Below are 19940 nucleotides of genomic sequence, written 5' to 3'. Positions count from 1 at the left end.
GTTGGAATCAACATCATTTGTTTCCTATTTCAATCCTCCTAGAACACTCCATTTGTTAATGTATTACTATTTTGTCGAGAAATCATTCAGTAGTATACCTCTTCTCTTATTCAAGAAGTTGGTAATGGAAGGGAGAACAAAACCTGCCCTGTTGATTTTTGTAGGCATTTTCCAGATTAAAATGTTTCTAGTAATATTAAAAAACACTTTTAAGACTTAGCATGTTTTTAAAAAATAACATCAATCAGCTATTAGTATAAGCATAGTGGTATACTTTTTACATGTTATATAATTTTTCTTGATATAACAGAAGATATCACAGCAGATATTTCTGTGTCGTCAACCAAATATTGTCATCTTAGAATTGAGAGGAGAGAAAATAAGTTCTAGAAGCCATACTTAAATCTTCTTTTGAAATAAATCTGGTTATTTCAAAGGCATATCATTTCCACAGTGAGAGAAAACAAATAGATTTTATGCTGCATTTATTTTGAAAATTTAGGGTGTTTTTCTACCTTAATAAAAATACATGAAATATAGAATATGAAGCCAAAGAGGATAATATTGAGATTAAATCGCTTGCTGTGCATACAGCTGACCCCAGCACAGTCCCTGACACTATATAAGGTCTCCAAATTCTGCCAAGAGTGATCCCTAAGTTCAGAGCCAAGAGTAGATAATGATCAACCTCCTCTCCCATCTGAAAAGAAAACGTTGAATCTGATTACGATTGAAATTCAAAACTTGTGAATTTAAAACATTTTTCACTTTAAAGTTTATACTCATGGCATAACCTTAATTAACTTTGGAAATAAAATATAAATTTATGTGAATACCAGAATTCAGAACTTTAGAGAGAAATCACCATGAATTAACTGTTCATGGAGGGAAGGTGATACATGAACTTAATCTGGACATCTCAAACTTGAGGCAAATTTAGTTCATTTTACACAAAACCTCTTTGAAGCTTTTTGCTTATATTTATGCTAATTAAGACTTCGGGAGAAGTAGTAAAGCAACTTAGAGCATTTCTAACAACCTCAATTGTCAACAGCAGGTGCAAGGATGTGTGGGAAGAAGTGTAACTTCAAGAAAGGAAGAAGCTGAATTTGATTAACTACCTCTGGTGTATCTAAAACTGTGGTATTGATAAACCTGGGCATTGCTTCAAAATTATCTGGGTGATAGGGTTGTGTGTAAAAACCGTTCACGTTAATTATTGAAGGTTGGCTACCTCAGGCTATTAAAAACTACTTAGTAACTGATCATTTGGAAAGGAAATGTAAGTTTCTGAATTTGGAAGAGTTTGGGTCTTTAAATTTTTTACCTTGAATGAAAGAATTATAGACTTGAGATGTTTGGTCTAGAGGTACCTTGCTAATTAATTCAAAAGGACAAACACACACCATTATTCATTGGTATGTTTAGTACAGTAGCTAACATAAGGCATCTAGATGTTTAAGGACAAATCCTTGAAGATAGAAGATGTATCTATAAACAGTGGGTGAAGATATTTATACACTGCAGCTGCAAGGAATGATGAAATGCATTTTGCTGCAAGCTAGATGGAATTGAAAGGTACAATGTTAGGTGAAGTAAGCCAGAAGAAAGACAAACACAGGGTGATTTCACTTATCTCTAGTATATAGAATAACTGGATGAAGAAGTGTAGTAAATCATTAACCCCAGATCATAGAAGAAGGAATGAAATCAAGGCAGGAAGTGAAGAAGAGAAAAGTAATGGGGGGCAACAGAGGTCAGGGCTTATTATATTGGAGAGCGGGATGAGATGTGGTAGAGTACTACAGCTATAAAACCAAAACATAGACTCAACATTAAAAATGAGATGTAAGCTGTGACCATAGAATTTTGTGGTGTCAGGGGTGGGGAATGATGTAGTATGGGAGCATTGGTAATGCAATTTGAAATTGCAGATGGGATTGTTTTTGGAATACTATATGCCTAGAACTTAACTACAACTTTGTAAGTAATGATTCTTTAAATGAAAAACCTTAAATGCAGCTGGAAAAGATTAGGCTAGTCTTATAGTATAGGAGATTGATGCATAAAATTACATTATTCTCAAGAATATTCACTAGTTATGTATACAAGTATATTGAACCACGTTTTAAATGGTTGAATGAGAGAACTATCTCAGTTTTATTGGTTTGCTAATCTTATTCCTATCACCACCATTTTGGGGGGACTCACATTGCTCAGGTTACTTTTGGGTCTGCAATCAGGTATCACTACTGGCAGGCTTGGGGAACATATGGTATGCCATGGATTGAACCCAGGTAAGCAGTTTGGGAGGCATGCACCCTACCCGCTGTTTTATCTCTCCAGACCCTCGCCACCACTTTTAAATTCCCTTTATTCCCTATGACTGGCGCAGGGCACATGGAAATCAGAGTTTACCTTTTAACAGTTACTTGGTTTTGTGGTTGATTTCACCACCACTGCCACACTTCCCTCCCAGACACACTGGCTCTTGTCAATACTATATCTCTTTTGAAACTATCAGAGATGGAAATAATTCAATAATATTGCTATGGTTAAATTGAAATGATTTTTATCTCTTCAAACTGGTGAGTGCTTTAATGTGTTAAATTTTTATTTTAGAGAAACATTACTAGTTAATAGTACTTTATTGTATGTATATTTTATATATACACTTAATACATTAAGTATGTATGCATATCCTTTAATCACTTAGCAAATCTCCTGAAGACCTTAAATATTTTTCCAAATTGTATAATCTAGAGAAAAAGTCTGTTATTGGCGTTCTGTAATGTTACAAGTTTAAAGAACTATTTTGCTACCATGTTAACCAGAGCAAAGTGACAATTTTTTGGTTTTGGTGCCATGCTCTGGTGGTGCATGGACTACTCCATTCTCTGTTCTTCGGAGAGACTATGTTGTATTGGGGATCAAACCCAGGCCTCCCACATGCAAGGATGCACTTCATTTTTGAGCTATTTTAACAGGCTTCACTGTCATCATTTTTTAGACTTAGTTTTAGCCATGTAAGATAAATCTTAGAGATCTCCCATCACAGCATTGTGGCTATAGATAACAACTGAAATGTAAACTTTAAAATGCTGTTGTATTGGGGCCTGAGCAATAGCGCAGCAGGTAGAGCAACTCAGTCAACCCTTGTTTCAACCTTTGGCATCTCATTTAGTCCCCCACACACCACCAGGAATGATTCCTGAACCCAGCCAGGAGTAAACCCTGAGCACTGCTGGGTGTGACTGAGAAACCAAAACACAAAAAAGCTGCTATGAGGCATAGCTCTTAAGTGTATACACCATAACAAAATAAATTAGTTTTACCACCTGTATAATCTTACCAAAAAACAAATTTTGGTTCAGTTTTCTTCAGTAGTTGATTTTCTTTGATACTTTTGGCTCTATCACCCAAGAAGTTTTCCTTCTTGTTTGAATCATAGTATAGATTTAATTTTTAACCTACTTTTTTCTGTGCTCACTGGTCTTAACAATTTGTTATCAAAACATTTTCAAAACAGAAAACTTGAATTAATTACATGATAAATGTTTTATATTTACCAGCTAGGCACTGCAAATTACATTTTTACTTATACTTGCTTTACTGACAATGCATTAACTGGAAAATTGCAGGCTTCTAATAGGCTTTGTCTTTAACCTTCAACATGCATATTAGAGTTCAGAATATGTTACACTTTTAATTCCTTTTGAGGTGATGTTTGTGTGTAGTAATACACGGGTATGTTTTTGATATGATGAATTTTAAATTTTGTGAATCTGAAGTTCTCATTAAAATTTTTATCACCTCCAGAAAATTTCCTCATGATCCTTCACAGTCACCCCCACTTTCACTCCCTATGCCTGGATTCTGATTTTCTTCCATTAGTTTGTTTAGAAAACTGTATAAAAGAACAGACATTTCCTCAAAGAAATATAGATGGCCAAACAGCTCATGAAAAAACAGCACATCACTAATCATCAGGGAGGTGCAAATCAAAACAATAATGATATATAATCTCACCCCACAGAGACTGGCACACATCACAAAGAATAAGAACAACCACTGCTGGCGTGGATGTAGGGAGAAAAGGACTCATTCACTGATGGTGGGAATATTATCTAGTCCAGACTTTTTGGAATATAAAATGATATTCCTTAAAAAACTGGACATTGAGCCCCCATATGATTCAGCAATAACCAGTCCTAGCAATATACCTTAGGATCACAAAGACAATACAATAGTGCTCTCTGCACTCTTCTAAGTTCATAGCAGCGCTATTTACAATAGCCAGAATCTAGAAACAACCCAGATGCCCAACTTCAGATGAGTGTCTAAAGAAACTGCTACCTCTATACAATGGAATACTATGCAGCTGTTAGAAAAAATGAAGTCATGAAATTTTCTTATAAGTGGATGGACTTGAGTGAAATAAGTCAGTGGGAGAGAGAGAGACTCAGAATATTCTCATTCAACTGTATAAAATCAAGAAGAATAAAAGACAGCATAGCAATAATACTCAGAGACAATACAGATGAGAACTGGAAGGACCAGCCCATAATAACTAGTATATCACAAAGATTAGTAAGTGCAGTTAGAGCAACAACACTCTAACAGCTACCATGACAACAATGGAGAAATATAATGCCTGTCTCAAAGACAGGGGATAGGGGGAAAAGGGAAATTGGAGGACAAAGGTGGTGGTACTGTTGCACTGGTGAAGGGGGGATGCATTTTATGGCTGAAACCAAATTACGAACATGTTTGTAACTATGGTGTTTAAATTATTTTTAAAAAACTGAAAGCCAGTTTTCTCCATTATCTGAAACTATAGCACATTACTGAAACCTTTTATAATCCTGCATGATGTAGAAAGAGGCCAAAACAGTGTTGAACATTCTCAGACCCAAAAATAGCCCACTAAATCATGCAAAAGAACAAAATCCAAGCTAATACATTTTTAATAAAAGCAGGAATGATGTGAAAAATGCATTGCCTGTGAAATAAATTAGTCTCTCATAAAGATGTTTAGAGGTGCCCTATGCAACTCAGAGTACACTGCTTCTACAACTTCCTTAACTATGCTGAATACGAAATTCACTTTTTTGTAAATCAGACATTCTCTTTATTTGTCTTCCACTCGGTAAGAGATACTAATATAGGCCTTTTGTTAAAAATAAGTTTAACTGATGAGAACTTTAAAAAAGTGATGGGTATCTGTGTGTGCTTTGTGTAAGACTTTTTTCAGCCTAATGTAACGAGGGTTATTTTATATGTTTTAGTTCTTTTTCATGATTTTATGATAAACTCTTGGATTACACAGACTCCTATGACTACTGGTCAGACATCAGTGGTGTCTGTCTCTGTAAGGGCTGAGAAATCAGGATGAACCTTGTAACTGTCTTTTAGAGCCAGTTGTCCGCCAGGTATATAAGCCCTGATCCCAAATGTTGGGCCTGAATTCTTCTCCAGGCTGCTTCGTTGGATGGTTGTTGCCAGGTTACTGGAAAAACTATGGGTTGGACTCACTATTTCTATTGTCCTGTATCTTACTGACCCCTTGCCTTGGTCCCAACATTATCTTTACTCCTGACCTAGGTGATGACTCTATGGCTCCTTACCTCCTGGCCTTGCCTGTTCTATTAAACCCAGTCTCTAAAAACCATTTTCTTATCGAGGTCGTGCCTTTGGCCCTCACAGTTGGCACCCAAATAGAGGAGTGATGATATTTGGCTTGTACAAGTAGTGAGCCTGTGGATCAAGGCTTTGGTCCTTTCATGGATCAATGCTCTGATCCCGTTATAAATCAAATCCGTATTTGTTTTTTGATTGTTAAATGAAAATATACAGTATCAAGGATATATTACTTTACACATTAATAGTGATAATCTTCTGTGGAATATCTACAATTCATGCTTAGAAGAAACAACAAAACACTTATCGATTTACTTAGAAACATTACCTCCTCTGCCCCTCTCAGACCCACCCCATGGGTAAGGGAGATTAGGCCAAACCTGAAATCAAATGCACCACAGCCTAGCCTGTGCTTATGCCTCGAACAAATAATCAATTAAATTTAACTGAGAGTGTTACATAGAATTCATTGAGCCAGTACTAACACAAGGGAGTAGTTTATCTAGCTGAAATGAAGGCCCAATCTCAAACCAAACCTAAGGCGGACAATATATTGAACACTACGGGGGGCAGCCCAGAAGACCTGCATCTTCCAGGCATGACACAAATTCTAGCATTTTGAGCCCTATTTAGGCCTCAGGAACTGCCATCATACCAAGGACTAAAGATCAATTCTCTGGACAACTTTAAAAAAGCCTGTGCTGCCTACAGATCCACTTCTCCATACTGTACTACATATCTAACTGGTTGGCTTAAGAATGCATTTTGGATCCCACAAGGTTTCCAGACCATAGCTAAATTATACCTGAGCCCCTCACAATATCTATACTGGAAAATGGAATATAGTGATGAGGCCAAGGTCAAACTTCACATCCTAGGCCAATCTGATAGACTTTTCACTGTCCTATATGCTACTAGGAGATGGTGATTTCAAATATGCACTAGAAGAAGGCGAATTCTAGAAGGCCAGGAAGCAGACTTCCCTGCTTCATAGTATTTTAACTAATGTATGAGTTAGCATTGGGCGCTTGGGGAAAAATTAATGTAGACCTGTGATTCAAAGGCAGCTTCATCAAAAATTTCCAGGGGGTTACAGAGCCTTTTGTCCAATTTATTGGCAAACTATCTGATGTGGTCCAGAGACAGTAAAAGGGAAGAAAACCCAGGAAGATCTAATAAGGCAGTTGGCCTTCAAACACACAAATAAGTGCTGTCAGCCAATTTTATGGCAAACAGAGGATGTGATGGGCTACATGAAGGTTTTTCAGAAAGTAGGTTCCATCTCCCACCAGGCACATTTAAACGCCCTTGAGACTACTCAGTCCAGAGGCAGCTAGAGGACTAGGTTATACAGCACAGATTATAGAGCCCTGCCCAACTGTGATTTTTGAGGCTACCACATGGACTCTGCCCAAAATGTGGCAGGAAAAAATCACTAGGCAAGATATTGTACCTCCATAGGGGTGTGTAGAAATGTAAAAAGAGGACAGCTCTAGACCTGCCAAACCTGGGGTAAATGCTACAATTGCAGGAAGTTTGGCCAATATTTTAAAGAATGCAGGACCCTCCCTGGCCTCACCCTCTAGAGACCAACACCAGGACTATGCTGATGATGCAACAGAGATCATTGGGCAAGAGATGTCCCAACAACCAGAAAGTTTTGGGAATTTAGGTAGAGGACCAACCCCAACACCCTCTAGAGACCAACACCAGGACTATGCTGATGATGCAACAGAGATCATTGGGCAAGAGATGTCCCAACAACCAGAAAGTTTTGGGAATTTAGGTAGAGGACCAACCCCAAACTTCACAAAATCTAGGTCATGAGACCTACAATTAATAAGTTTGTTGCAACCCACCACCGCAGGAAGTGCTGTTGCAGAGATACTGTGTCCAGATAACATCACTAAAAAGCCAGCGCAATGCCCATTGAAATTAATATCAAGAATAAAATTACCAATACCACCAGGAACTTTAGGCCTGCTATTCAGAAGAAGCAGCTTAGCCATCAAAGGCATTGACTTTCATGTAGGAAAAGTAGATCAGGACTACAGGGGAGACCTAATAACAATTCAAATTACATGGACATTAAAAAAGAGATTTCCATGCACAGCTCTTGTTTCTTCTATTTGTCATGCCTAGCTACTCTGATGACCCAAGGATTAAAGGTTTTGGCAGTACTAACCCCCTAGCAGCTTCTGCGAATCACCTTCTGGGATTTACCTGTGTAAATTAATTAGTTAATTAATTGTGTGATTAATTGTGTGAATTAATTGTCTCATTAACATTGTTAGAGATAAGTGGTAACAAATTTAAAGGTGTCAATGTCTCCATTTTCTCTTCTGGATACTGTCATAATTGGACCCTCAGGAGATACCTTATTGCTTGCAAGGAATAGGTAATATGCCTTCTTTATCTGAAAGAGTGCTAGCTGACTGAAGGGAATATAGCCACATTTCAGCCTTATGTAGCTTCCTTGCCCCTGAATTTATGGGGTCAGGATCTACACGACCAGTGGTGTGCTGAGTTCACGATTCCTCCTTCTGCCATTACTCTAGCCCATAATTAAGAGGACACACATTTTTTAATCTGGGTCACTGCAGCACAGGGCCTAGCAGCATTTCACATTCACTGGACATCTAACCATCCTGTGTGGACAGTACAGTGTGGCCACTTAACGAAGTAACACTAAGGGCACTTATAACTTTAGCAGAGGAATAATTTAAATTGGGGGCATATTGAGACTTCATTTTCAGAATGGAATTCTATCTTTGTATTGCCAAAAATCAGGCAAATGGTGGCTATTGGTGACTTGCAAAATGTAAATGCTGCTGGGGCTGAAGAGACAGCATGGAGGTAAGGAGTTTGCCTTTCATTGCAGAAGGTCATTGGTTTGAATCCCGGCATCCCATATGGTCAGGATCGCCAGGAGCGATTTCTGAGTGTAGAGCCAGGAGTAGCCCCTGAGCGCTGCTGGGTGTGACCAAAAACCAAAAAAAAATGTAAATGCTGCTATGGTTTCAAAGAGAACCCTCCAACTTGGCCTTTGTTCTCTTGCAACAATCCCTAAAGATTGGCCACTGGTCTTAATAGATATTAAAGACAGTTTTTTAAAATAGTCCTATTAAACCAGATGACCGCAAACACTGCATTCTCCATTAATTCATTCTCTAATTATAAGGCACATGTTTTGGTGGACTGTTTTACTCCAGGGAATGACCAACTCACTATATATCAATATTTTGTTGGTATATTCTACCTCCTTCATGTGCTAGATTTCCTCATGCTTATGTTATCCACTACATGCATTATATGCATTACATGCATATTTTGATATAGCATTTTCTAATGAGAGGGAGCTTCAAATTCTATGGGATTAATGACACATTTTCCAGCAGCTGTATTACAAATTGCAACAGAAAAAAATTCAGATGCTGCCCTCATATAAATATTTAGTTTGTGTTTTCAAGTGCAGTATTGTACATACTCAGGAATTTTCTGTCTAACAGAAAGACCTCTCTTCCTATTAATAATTCAGAACTTCACAATGTGCTCCTCTCTAGAAGGAGACTCTGCCCTGAATAGCCCAAGAAAATTAACTCCAGAGGCTCAGAAAGAATTGAAGTATTTTTCTGGACCACATCAAGAAGTTGTATCTTTCTTAGTTTAACCCCGAAGAAAAGGTATGGTTGTTCCTCTTTGCAACACTACAATCACTAACTGTTATAATTGTTCAATTATTGAGTCCATTATAATGGAATTATTTACCTAATAAGCAACCTCACACTACTGTATCATATTTGGAATTAATAGCTGCTCTAATAATTAAAAGGAGACTGGACTGTGAGCACATGCTTTATACCATTGTGCTACCCGTCCCTAAAAAGGAAATTTAACTCTCAGTGAATTCAAGATTATTTCTTGGTGAAGTTCTTCAAAGAGCTTCAGCTGATTGATTACTCAGAATTTTCCTCACACTATCCAGCTGAAAAGACATGGGGCATTTTTTAAAAATAATTTTTATTTTGACTCAAGTGGATTACAAATCTTTCACAGTAATATTTGAGGTACATAGTGACATTGAATCAGAGGCATTCCAACCACCAATGCTGTCCTCCCTCCACCCCTGTTCCCAGCATGCATCCCATATCCCCCTCCTTTGCCCCCCGGGCTACTAGTATAAGTGGTTCCCTCTGTGTCTAGCTTGTTGTAGATTGGGTATTGATTCTGTTGTCATTGGCTTTGGATTTGATGTTTAAGTCTGATCATTTTTTATTTTTACTCAATGTTCATATGACTTTTTGGTCTTGGTACCTTCCATTATTTCCCTCTCAATTTATGAGGCAGAACAAGATGGTTCAAGTTATGTGGTTCTGATTGAAGGGAAAAAAGGGGAGGTCTAAAATCAAACAAGCAAAAAACAGGAGTCCTTATAGAGGCTATAAATATCAATTTAAGAGAAGAAAGGGAAAAGGGAAGAAAAACATAACAATACAGAAAAAATTAAAACAAAAAACCCAAAAAGCACCACAGCAATAAAGACAACAACCAAACAATAACCACTGTCCCTAAATAAAGACAAAACAAAGCAAAACACACACACACAAAAACAAACAATAATAACAAAAATTAATTTGTGCTTGTCTTTTTTTTTCATAGGCACAGTAAATATTGGGGAGATTAGAAAGGGAATTCTTATGGCCTAAGAGATACAGGGTTTCTCTGTCCTTGAAGTATATTGTCATGGGAATAACTACTGGCTCTGTACATGCTCTTTTACTCTCCCCTAGATCCTTTTGTAGTGTCTGGAAACTTTCCACTCAGTCATGGATGATAAAATAAGGCCTCTGAAACTAGAGATCTTGGTATTTGCACAGGTAAGACATGGGAATTTTTAGAAGAACTCCCATTATAATATCTTCCATCATTCGTCTTCCTTCTATTATAAATGTCCTGTTTTTTTATATTGATGGCTCATCCTCAGAGAAAGGTGGGATCGTTGGTCCATCTGGAACCAATTATAACTGCACAGCAAATGTAACTTGTCACCTTGATTTATTTACTCTCCCACATGTCAGGGCCAAGCAATATAGTAAGTGACTCTGCCTACATAGGTGGCCTTTTTCCTGGAATTGTCACTTCTTCCATAAATGTTCATAACCTTATGGTTCAAAATTTACTTTAATAACTGCAAGATGTGTTACAAAAGCACTTGAGCATATTTTCATCACCCATATAAAATCTCATTTCGATTCCTCCAGTCCAGTGGCTTTAGGTTATGAATCAGTTGTTCACTTAACAAAGCCAATATTTGTATCATCTGTAGAAGAGCACAATGCTGTGTACATAATGCCCATCACCCTCATGTACAATATCGCATCCCACTAAGACAAATCAGACAAAGTGTATGTAGTTGTTCTGTTTGCATTCCTCTGAATTATAAATGTCATATGGCAGGAGCTACCTTCAAGGTTTGAAGACAAATTGTTGATGAAATGGCTGTTGGACTTGGACATGCCCCTTGGATATTCCCACATTAGTGATCCATGGAACTGGTCACGTATCTTTGACATGACCCCATCACATTGGGTATAAAAAGAAAAACATAAACTGTTGGGGGGCAAGGTAATGACCAGAGCACCAGTTGGTTTGCAGGAGGCTAGAAATAAAGCACTGGTGAGATGCTTCCTGCTTTATATCCACCCTTCCTTTTCTATCTCTGGCCATTGAGTTTTTGTTTCTCTCTGAAACTTCCAGGCAGCAGCAGACCTCAGATTTCAGGAGGGAATAAAAAAGGATACTTGTTTTGTGCTTTTCTTTCTATGACCTCTCTCAGTCAGGGGACAGTAGCTACAAATTGCTGGCCCCACCCAGCAGCGTCTTCATAGGCCCCTGAAGCTTTGCAGCACCAGCCCTTATATATATAAGCCCATATATATATATCCTTATAGCCCTTGTAGCCTTGAAGCTCTGCAGATAACTGAGACAAATGAATTATAGCAAATAGATGTCACTCATGTTAATTTCTTCTCAAACTATATTCTCGTGTAGTTATTGATAACTATTCTCATTTCATATGGGATGTCCTATGATTTCAGAAAGAGAAAACACCATTTATTTCTTTTTATTACAAAGCTTTTCTGTTGTGTGACTTTATAATACCATCAAAGGGCAATGGAACATCATCCTGCACAAACAAACTTTTCAGACTTTTCGTAATGAATGGCAAATCAAGCATATTACTAGTATACCCTATAATCTTCAAGGACAAGCCATTATTGAACATGCTCAGAGGATTCCAAAAATTCAATTACTGAAAACAAAAAGAGATGCCTCCACTTGATTTCCTATTCTTACCATTGTTTTCTTTAAATTTTCTAAAGTTGTCACCAAGAGAATCCCATACAGCTGCTAAAAAATACTTCTAGGAATATCTACAAGCTCAAAAAACAATTCACTTATCTGGGTGAAAATTGACAAACTCAATAGGAGGTAACCCTATCATCAGAGGGAAAGACTTTCTACAGAGGACAATCAAACAAAGAGACTATGGGTTCAGTTATGCCTTATCAGGAGTCATCATCTCTGAAACTCAGAAAGGCTTTTAGCTTTTCATCACTTTAAGAAATGATGTGAAAGTCTCTCATTTTCAAGCAGTTTAACTGCACTTACACTTTTGTATAGGAATCAAAACGTCGTCATTTAAATTTTTGAACAAGCAAGAACCCAGTTTTTCATTGTTCCCTATCCACTGGTAGGTAGATATCAAGAAGTGAAACTCTGACGACCCCAAAATGCCTCGTGTCAGCAGAAAGTAGCTAGACAATATCACCATCCCAGTTCCTAAAGATTATAGCTTTCACTTCAAGATAATTATAAATTTAGGTTATTTTTATATAAGTTTCAATAACCCCCTGCACTTTGTTCCAGTAGTATTTTGATGTTTCATTTTTTCTCTTTTAAGCTATTTTAACTGCATTCAACATGCAGGTAAAATGTATCTAGATACATGGTAAGTTCAATATGTTTCTTAGGTTACTCCTGAACCAGGTTATACGGTATATTTTCTATTTGCCAAACCTCCCTAGATTAAAAGAATTCCTGCTTATATCCAGCATATTTCAGTCAACTTTAACGTATTCAGCTAGGATCCTGGATCTACAACAAAACCAAAGCCTTCCTGACCGCCTTGTATCATCTGCTGAAGCCCTTCGGATCCGACCTACCTGAAACTTGATCAGCAATGAAGAACAATACAGGCATGCTAATCCTGCTCATGTAATAATTTTTTCCAATGTACAGAAAAGGGGAAGATCTTGGATTACACAGACTCCACTGACTACTGGTCTAACCCTTTAAGGGCTGAGAAATCGGTTAGCAGGGGCCTTGTCATTTTTGTTTAAGGGCAATTGCCTGCTGGGTATATAAGCTCCAGTGTGGGGGATGGCTGCTACTTCTGGACCACTTCAGTGAATGTTTGCTCCCAAACTACTGGAAAACTGTTGGTTGGCTATTTTAGTTGCCCTGTTGCTTCTGCTTTTCCCCTTCCTCTGTTCCTCTTTCTGTCCCCTCATGTTGGTCCCAAATTTAGCTCTGTCTCCCTCTCCAGGCCTAGGCTATAAGTCTTTTAGCCTCCCAGCCTTGCCTATTGCCTTTTTAAATCCCACCCCCCAAAAAAACCCTTTTTCTTATTAGGGTCATGCCTTTGGTCCCTGACAATATATCACTATCCATTTTCTTGAACATTTTTATTAAAATATTTCTGTGAACATTTATTTTCATATATCTTAGAGTATAATTAATTTGTAATGTGTTACTAGATGTTTACCTTTGTAAGGAACTGCAAGGCATTTTCCCAATGTGATTGTATATCTTTTTACACTCCTCTAAGCAATGTATGAATGAGAATTCCAGTTTTTACCCCATCAATCTCTGATGGAAGCAATCATTATTTTGTGTGGATGTATAGTACATAATACCTTATTGCATTTTGGGGGAGGTTGACACACCCGGTAGTGCTCTGGGGTTACACTTGGCTCTAGGCTCAGAAATTATTCTTGGCAGACTTGGGAGACCATATGGCATGGTGGGGATCAAACCCCAGTGGGTCATTTTCAAATCAAGGATCCTGCCCGCTGTGCTATCACTCCAGTCTCCATGGTTGTGGGTTTTTTGTTTTTGTTTTTGTTTTTGGACCACACCTGGTAGGGCTCTGAGGTTACTCCTGGCTCTGTGCTCAGAAATCACTCCTGGCAGGCATGGGGGACCAGATAGGATGCAGGGATTTGAACCACGTTGGTCCTGGGTTTGCTTGCAAGGGAAACGCCCTACTGCTGTGCTATCTCCCCTCACCGTTATGGTTTTAATTTGCATTTCCCAACTTGTGTTGGAGCTCTTTTCTTATGCTTAATCCATTTTTCTATCATGTATATTTTTGAAGTGTGTTTAGATCACTTGTGCTTTTATTTATTGAGTTGTAGGCGTTTTTTGCATGTGCTGGTTCCAGAAGTGTTTTTAAACAGCTTTTATTATATTTTTTTGTTTTTCTAACTGTCAATGGTGCATGGCAAGTCATAATGAAAATAGCATAGTGCAAAACCAGGAGATGCAATGAGTGTGACCAAAAATAAAGTTATTCTGATATGATCACCACTGATCTGGTGCCCAACTGTTAATGATAACTAGTAAGATAAAATAAAATAAAATTCCAGGAATCGGAATTAGGGGAAAATGAATTGCTGAAAATTCTATTGCTATAGAAAAACTTAAAATATCAATGTACTTGAGAGAATAATGCCTAAATATACTCAAATTAAACTATTTCAATAAAGACTAGTCTCAATTCATGATATGCACCTTTTCACTGATCTACTGATTCAAAGTTCTGTACATTATGTAGCACACTATGAGACTCAATATAATAAGACATTTCCAGAATAAGGTCTAGAAGGTTGTATCAGTATGGCAGGAATAACTTTAGAGATCAGTTGGTCTGAGGGGTCCTTGCTGATTATCAATTTTTAAATAATAGGCATAGATTTGCTTAATGGAAAATAGAAAAGATTTTGTTCATCTTCAGTTCATCTTCTCAAAACAAATCTGGCTGTGAAAATTTCCTTAAGCATATCTGCGGGTCAAATTTATAGTAAAAAATTCCACTGTGAGGCTCTGAATGATTACATTGAGAAAGGAAGGAATAAAACACCTTAAATCCAAGCCACTATCCATTTCAGGGGAGAAAGTAAAGGCTTTATTTTTGCTTATAGAAGCTAAAAATACACAAAATCATTTTATGTTACAAGATTCTTTTTAACACATTTAGGGTTGACACTAAATTGCACTTACAGAAAAAATCTAAATAAAAATAATAGTTTCTCTGTGGAGTTTTAACTTTTAAAATAGTAATCTGCAAAGACAAAATGTCAGTTACACAAACACATTTGGAAATTTCCCATTTGAGATTTAACTTAGATAAAATTTTTACCTTAAGTTTGATACAAACATTTCCTTAAGGTGATCTGTAATTAGGGCTACCAATGAGATAATACAGTGAATTAAACACTGCCTGTATTGCTAGATTTCTTTATTCTCTAGCTACCAAATCCATTGTTTTGAAAAGGAAGAAAGTTCATCCTTAAGTTTTCAACCCATTTTTGAGAATTTTGAGGGAAAATCTCACAAAGAGCTTCAAATATTTTCATGAGTACTATTAGTGTTGTACATTCTTGTATTATAAGATGAGAACTTTTCACTTGAGATGGATATATTTATCCTTATCTAAACAGAAATGTTCTTGAGAAGGTCTGTGTTTTTATAGTTAAGAGAGCATATGGGTAATTTCAGGGGCCTGAGCAAAAGCACAGTGGGTAAGGCATTTGCCTTGCAGTTGGCCAACCCGCATTTGATCCTTGGCATCCCATATGGTCCCTGGAGTCTGCCAGGAGTTACTGAATGCAGAGCCAGGAACATTGCTGGATGTGGCCCCAAAACAATAAATAAATAAATTCAGCATTAAAAAATTAAGGTTAGGGGCCAAAACGATAGCACAATGGTAGGGTGCTTGCCTTGAACGCGACTGACCCAGGACAGACCTGGGTTCGATCCCCAGCATCCCATATGATCCCCGGAGCCAGGAGCCATTTCTGAACGCATAGCCAGGAGTAACCCCTGTGCATTACCTGGTGTGGCCCAGAAACAAAAATAAATTAAGGTTAATGTAGGAAGTTGGGTTGCCTTTATATTTAGAAAATTCCAGGCTGGTGTGTTAACCCTTTGGGCCTATTGTTTTATGAGTTTCCATCATAAACTTACACCTCATTTCTTTGGGTGTCATAGACTCTAGTCATCCCATTAGACACATGAGGATTTTAATTGCTTTCATATGCCCAAGCATACTAAATAAAGTACAGCGACCACTACCATATTAGACTTCATTAGGCTACATTGGTTTGCTCATTTAACCTGGTGTTTGATTTATCATGAAAGAAAGTTCCATAAGGCAATTATAGCAAATTAATAAAATTGTACTTTAAATATGTGTAAGTATTACATAGAAAATACTACTCAGATATGTGGTTTTCAAATTCAGCTACATACTGCCATCCCCGCACTAAAACCAACATCTGTTTCTAGAGCCTCTTCTCAATCTAAAATCCTTCATTTTTCTGTAAAAGCTGGATTGTTCCTTATTGCCCATTCTTCTTGCTAATCGTTTAACATTGACAGCTTCTGCTTTGCTGAGACTTATTTCTTCTGGGTCAAATAAAACTTGGTAAGCAAATTTCGAGTTTATTTAACCTTAGCTATTAGAACTCAATGTGGTATACTAACTTAAATTTTAAACACAAATGTTTCAATGAAGATGTGATACAGTTTATATGAATGGAGGTACCTATACACAAAATATTCCCCAGTAAAATTGGTGTAATTTTAAATGGATCTTCAAACAGTAGTGTTAAGTCACAACAAATCACAAATACTATTTCATCTTAATTATGCCACAGGTATATTGTAACATTACTTAAAATCTTTCTTTTTGTTTGGAAAGTAGAACGTATCTTGAGCACCCAAATTTTGGGAAGAATGGAGGACCACACCCTGCATTGTTCAGGAATTACTCCTGGCTCTGCAGTCAGGGATCATTCCCTGCAGAGTTCCAGAGGCAATATGTGGTGCCAGGGGCCAAATCTGGGTTGATTGTGTGCAGGGCAAATGCCTGGTCTGATTGTTGTTCCAGTCCCATTTATCCAACTTTTTTTTTTACTAAATATTGAGCTAAGTTTACACTTAATTTTCTAAACATTTCATCTTATAAGTTAATGGGTCTTTGCCACTGAGATGATCTGGAGATTTATTGTGCAGTAGCACTTGCCCGTGGTGGTTTGAATGATGATAGCACTTGATCTAATTGCTGGCCTGTTAAGTGCACTAATTTGAAAGGAAATATTCACTCTGCATACTTTCTTGGCATGCTAATGAAAATGTTAGGCCCATTTTATAATCTCATTTTGTAGGTTTATTCCAAATTTATAAGGATAAAATATGAAGCCAGTTACAAATTTAATCTTTCTTTCATACTAATCTCTTCCAATTTTACCTTCTCTTTTATGTAGCTTTAACATTCATTTTATTTCCTAGACAGAAATCGGTCAAATCAATTTTTCAAGTCGACTAACTGCCTGTTTATAAAAGTCAATGATATTGTACATTTTAAAAGTTAACCTTACTATGAGTTTGAGTTTGATATGGTAAACTTATGAATAGAGTAGTCACAAGGTTAGAATTTGATACAGTCCGACTTCAGCCCAAACATGACCTAACCTTTGGAAATGATTTCAGACTATTCATATCTACTTTCCAAATACTGCTAACTTTTATATTTTGTTGAGAGAGAACATGGTGATATTAATGTTTTAGCACAGTAAATATTTTAGTAAGGTAAATTGAGATTTTATCAACTAAATTTTTGGATAATTTGGTGATTTATCCTTATGTTTTGAAATATTAACATGTGTACATCTTTGATTTAAAAACTTTTTCGTCTATTTACTATTACCATATAAGTCACAACATCAAACACATCTCATAAGGCTTGAATTAAACCAGAGAACTGCCAAGAGATTTCTAGGGATGATGGAAATTGATGACAGTGAATAGGGGTCTATGTGTTTGACATTTTGGCAAATGCCTTAAAATGATTGAGTCCATATGGCTGTATGGTAGTACAGCAGGTAGTTGATTGCAACACACAGCAGACCCAGGTTTGATCTGTGGTACTCCGGGAGTAATACTTGAGTAATATTTGAATGCAAAGCCAGGAGTAACTCCTGACCAACACCAGGTGGGACCCCCAAAAAGATCAAGCTCAATTTATTATCTATGTTTAAATATTGTTGACCACATAATGCCAAAATTAATCATTGTGGGGGGTGTTGTGTCAGATAATTTGGACTTGTAAAATCATTTTAAATGTGGGGAAAGTAGATGGGCAATTATGTAATATAATAGGGCTTTAGGAAGTTTAAATTTAGTAGTCAAAAGTTCTGAGCTTTTCATTAATAAAGATATTGGTGGTGGAGGGTAGTAGACTCTGGTGAAAAGATTGGTGTTGGAACAATATATACCTGAAACTCAATCATAAATACACTTTGTAATTTAGTATATCACAGTAATTCAATAGGAAAAAGGAAAGGTAACCTGTGAGCTGAGAGACTAAGATACAAGTTGGATAAAATTTTATATTTATCTGTAGGAAAGCTACAGAACTTTCAAATAATAATAGTTTATGTAAGATAAAGCTAATTCTTGACAGAAGAACATTCCATTTAAGGATTATACATAATCCTTAATATATACAGGACTCAACTACCACCAACACCAATAGTATGTCTTTAAAAAGCAAAACACAGCTCAGGCCCAGTAAACTTATAAATAGAAACTACAAATTTACTCTAGAGTAATCAATTCTGAGCTTGAAAATGCTAGAACACTGATATGATGCTGCATCAGTTGAGCAATTTATTTCTTCTTAGCAAACATTCCGTTTTATTTAAAGTTAAGCTCTCAAATAACCACCTGCTACTTTCATTCACGAGCTACTGCAGGTTCTAGGTGGAAATTCTATTACAAATAGCATGTAAATAGTAATATTTCAAGTATTAAATAAAACTTAAAAATGTATACTTAATTCACCAAAGTTTGTAATAATATTTGTACAAGTAAGTTGTCTTCTATTGACTTAAATGTTTTTCTCCGTACCAGAAACCAGACAAATCTGAGAAATCTAATACTAATGATCATGCCATAGCAGATTCAAGCAATTCCTCCCCACATATCAGAATGCTCCTTTTTATTGAAAAATTACTCCTGTTCACACTTCCTTCAGAAGCCATCTTGTAATGGGATCAATGTGATAACACAGTGGGTAGGGCATTTGCTTTACAAGTGACTGACCCGGATTTGATCCTCAGCCTCCCAGATGGATCCTCGAACACCCCCAGAAATGACCCCTGAACACAGAGGCAGGAGTCATCCTTGAGTACCACCAGGTGTGCCCCCACAAAAAATATCTTGTAATTTCCAAAAGTCTTTAACAGAATAAAGGACCAAGGCCAGTGTCACCAAATGCTACCAAGTTTCATTGTGTGTATGTGTACGCATAGACAAGATCCTCACTTTTCCTAAAATCCTAAAAGCAATGTAAGTGGAAACCCACATCTGTTGAAAAGTGATGGAAAAGAGTATTCCTAAATATACTAGACATGAAATTTCTTTGTCAAATACCCATGGATTTAAGGCAAGGCTGCAGGATTTGGGTGGGTGGGAACTGACAAGTAGGTATGAAGAGCTTATTAAGATATTCTGAACAATTAAATCAACTTAGATTGTCTGTGTCTATACAAGCACTATTTATTAGCACATTTGTAAAAACCTGATTACCAAAATATGCTCAATTTTTCTTAAGTACTGTGAAAAAGAAAAAAATGCCTAACTTCAAGTACTTTTTACCTGATGCTTTAACAAACCAAGGTCTGGGACCATATAAAGTGTTAGACAAAGCACCACGTGTCACCCACAAAGCAATATAAATATCAAATGTTATATTTTCTGGCTATCGACTCATTTTCACTAAAATTCCTGATAAAATTCACAATGGAGGTCTGCACAATTGTAAGTAGGATATAGTATAAAGATTTTATTGAAAAAGTGTTATTTAATTTATTCTAAAGGTACAGACACTAGTGTTATTTGAAAATTTATAATCAAATTGGAGGCAGATGTCTTGTACTTGACTGAAAGCC

Source organism: Suncus etruscus, chromosome X (assembly GCF_024139225.1).
Source record: "Suncus etruscus isolate mSunEtr1 chromosome X, mSunEtr1.pri.cur, whole genome shotgun sequence".
In the NCBI taxonomy this organism is placed as follows: domain Eukaryota; kingdom Metazoa; phylum Chordata; class Mammalia; order Eulipotyphla; family Soricidae; genus Suncus; species Suncus etruscus.
The sequence above is the reverse complement of the archived record's forward strand: the minus strand, read 5'-3'. Positions refer to the sequence as shown.